This window comes from Meles meles, chromosome 2 (genome assembly GCF_922984935.1).
Source record: "Meles meles chromosome 2, mMelMel3.1 paternal haplotype, whole genome shotgun sequence".
NCBI lineage: Eukaryota > Metazoa > Chordata > Mammalia > Carnivora > Mustelidae > Meles > Meles meles.
Window position 1 is genome coordinate 20,127,731 of NC_060067.1, and position 3,712 is coordinate 20,131,442.

Genomic DNA, 3,712 nt, shown 5'->3' on the forward strand with positions numbered 1-3,712 from the left:
AATTGGACTAAGAATCAAAGTGACATAAGACAGATTAACAGGAGAAAATCGAATTTAATGTTGTACTTATGGGGAATCCACATAGACATGGAAATTCCAAAGACAGTCAAAAACTAAGGAAAAGTAGGAGGGGGTCTGGTACTTCAAAGAAAAGGAATGCGATTCACAGGACAATAAGATGAACAGATGTTTGGTAATTAGATGTTTGCCCTGCCATATGGATGGGTCACTCAGATAAAATTTATCTATGGTAATAACCAATTGTGGGAGAGAACCCTAATTTATATTCTTCTATGTAGATAAAAGAGGGGCAATAATCTTCTCTTGAGCTCACAGTGTCTCAGTTGCCTTCGGGTGCAAAATAGCCTACAGGCCACAGTGGTTCATTGTTGGGGAGATTTCCTCTGAACCTTCTCACAAGTTATTCAAAATCTTATATATTGTTTAAAATTATAATATTTTTCCTACATATTTTGAAGCATTAATTGATCCAAAATAACCTATATTATGCTTTATCTTAACAAAAATTGTAATAAAAGAGTGTAGTTATTAAAACAACATTTTTAACTATTTAAAACAACTCAATATTTATTTACCTCAGGAAGCTATAATTGTATTAGGTCAAGTATTATTGGCTCTGCTAGTGACAGTCTTTGGGATATTTTGCGTATTCCAAAATGCTTTTCTATCACATGTCTCATGAAAGGATAATGCCTAAGAATATCATCATTAATTTTTCTTTAAAGGTAAATCCAGTATGTGATTATAAGTTTGGTGTGAAATAAGTAATTGTAAATAAACTTCTAAAGGAAAATGTCCTCCATAAACCCTATCAACATTAGAGGACTACAAACACACACACAAAATTTACAAAATTTATATGTGAAATTTACAAAATATACAAAATACAAAAAGAATATATATAGATGTGCGCATATATATATATATACTCAAAAAAATTTCCTTAAATTAAGGAGGAAGTAATCTTATATAATAATAGTAATGATAATACAAAGTAATAACTGACACAAAATCAGCAATTATTAAGCTCTTACATGTGCCAGATTATTGTTTTTTTTTAAGTTTTTTTTTAATTTATTTACTTGACAGAGATCACAAGTAGGCAGGCAGAGAGAGAGGGGGAAGCAGGCTCCCTGCTGAGCAGAGAGCCCGATGCGGGGCTCGATCCCAGGACCCTGAGACCATGACCAGAGCAGAAGGCAGAGGCTTTAACTCACTGAGCCACCCAGGAGCCCCGCCAGATTATTCATCTCACTGCATATAATTAAAAGACAGAAAAAAAAATCATAAGGGAAAAATGGAGGAAAGAAGGAAAAGAAACATTTATTAGAGAAGAGGAAAACCTAACAGAGGGGAAGGAAAAGTAGAATAAACTAGGAAGAAAATGTGAGAAAATACACACATCTTAAGGCTTAGTGAAGTTGGCATTCTCAGATCTTGAAATGAAGACCAGCTGCCAAGGCTGACACAGCACTGAGGCTGAGTATTTTTACAGCACCCTCCCACTCTGCTTGGGGCGGGGGGCGATCAGCAGCAAGCTGTGCTTACTGGCCAGACATAGCAAGGAGAAAGTCATCAATTACTCCCCATTCAACTCGCAAGGCCAGAACCTGCCCTCTTGAATGTGTGTATAACTCCTGCAACTTGAACGAAAGTTAGGTGCGTGTAATTGAGGGCAGGATTTGACCCCAGGAGGTTGAGTGAGAAATGATTGATGGGTTTGAACTCCAATAGTTCTTCCTGCACTAATGGACTTCAGTAGGGTCCAAACTAGCCCCTAGAGATTTGGGTTCCCATTTTTTCCAATCTCTGTCACACTGTCCAACATTTCTTCCCCTCTCTCTTGCTTTCAATTCCTCAAAGTTCTGGTCAATTGAGTTGGCTGAATATTTATTAAAGACCCATCTACTCTTAAGTAAGTATTAAGTGTAAAGAATTTGCTTAGCAGATGTCAATCAGAGAAAGATAATTATCATATGATCTCTCTGATATGAAGAATTTGAGAGGCAGAGAGGGAAAAAATGAAACAAGATGGGACTGGGGAAGAAGACGAACAGTAAGAGGCTCTTAATCTCAGGAAACAAACTGAGGGTTGCTGGGCATTTGGAGGTTAGGTAGAGGGTGGTTAGGGACATTGGTTATGGACATTGGGGAGGACATTGGGGAGGATACGTGCTATAGTGAGTGCTGTGAATTGTGTAAGACTGATGAGTTACAGATCTGTCCCCCCGAAACAGATAATACATTATATGTTAATTAAAAAGAAGAAACAATTTGTTTAGCAATTCAGGAAATTAGGAAAAAAAGTATATGGGCTACATCATACACAGTACTCAATGAATGGAAGACAACAGAATTGCTACTCAAAATATAAAGCTATGAATATCTGTTTGTGATCAGGGGTTTGGTTCTTTTTTGGAGTATCATATTAAACAACAACAACAAAAAAAACTCCATAGGGCGCCTGGGTGGCTCAGTGGGTTAAGCCGCTGCCTTCGGCTTGGGTCATAATCCCAGAGTCCTGGGATCGTGTCCCGTGTTGGCCTCTCTGCTCGGTGGGGAGCCTGCTTCTCCCCCTCTCCCTCTCTCTGTGCCTGCCTCTCTGCCTACTTGTGATCTCTGTCTGTCAAATAAGTAAATAAAATCTTAAAAAAACAAACAAAAAAACTCCACAGAGATAGCATTTAAGATATTTGCTAATGACCTATAGTGTCAAAGTAATTATTATTGTTTTTGAAACATTAGCACAGAGCATATTTTCCTAAACTTATAATTGACTTGCCATTTTTAAAAGAACTATCTTTGAAATATTTCACATTTATAGTTTGATTAAAATCTCTTCCTTACAAATCAGTATGGTCCGGGAGGCAAGATTGTGTCTGTTTATACTTACCACTGTCTATATGGTACTTACTTCAGGTATTTATTTCTAGGACTTTTTTCTGATACATAGAAAGTGTTCATTTTGAAAAATTAAATTAACCAATGGATAATGTATTATAATGTATTATTTCAAAATCTACCAAACAAGAACCACTTTTTTCCCATTAATTTAAAGAACCAATTGTAATCATTTCAGCATTTGGAGACAGATGAAATTCTAGGAAAACACTATATCTGAAGTCATTAGTTAAATAAGAACAAGAGATAAATCTATTTCTTTCAGGCAAAGATTCTTTTATATCAGCTGGAGCAATCTAGTAGAAGCCTGGTCAAGGGTATGGCAATCTCTTCTGATTAATGAAGTCCAAAATCATTAGATGTGCCAGGGTTCAACACTTCAAAAAGAAAATAAATTGTGTTCCTTTGTCTTTGAACCTTAAAGGCAATTTCAGGGCAAGAGGAGATTCTTCTGTGGTTTATAGTAATATAAAGGCATGGGGCAATTCTATGAGTGGCTTAGAAGTACTGAGCACTGTTATTTTAAATGTGTTAGTAAATTAAAGCAAGTTCTAAAATTTTGTTTTGGTGTTTGTTTCTCTGTTCTTTATGTATTTTTCCCCAGAATTAAAACTTTTCAAGGATGCCAGTATAAAGGCACAGGTACATGTATTTTTTATTCTATTTTTGCTCTTTCTAAATATTGAAAAGTTATATTATCATTGTCTTTCTGACACTGGGCACTTTTCCAGGTATCTCTTTATTCCTTTTACACGTTTTGTGCAGGCTCAGTTTCCATAGACACCGTGAG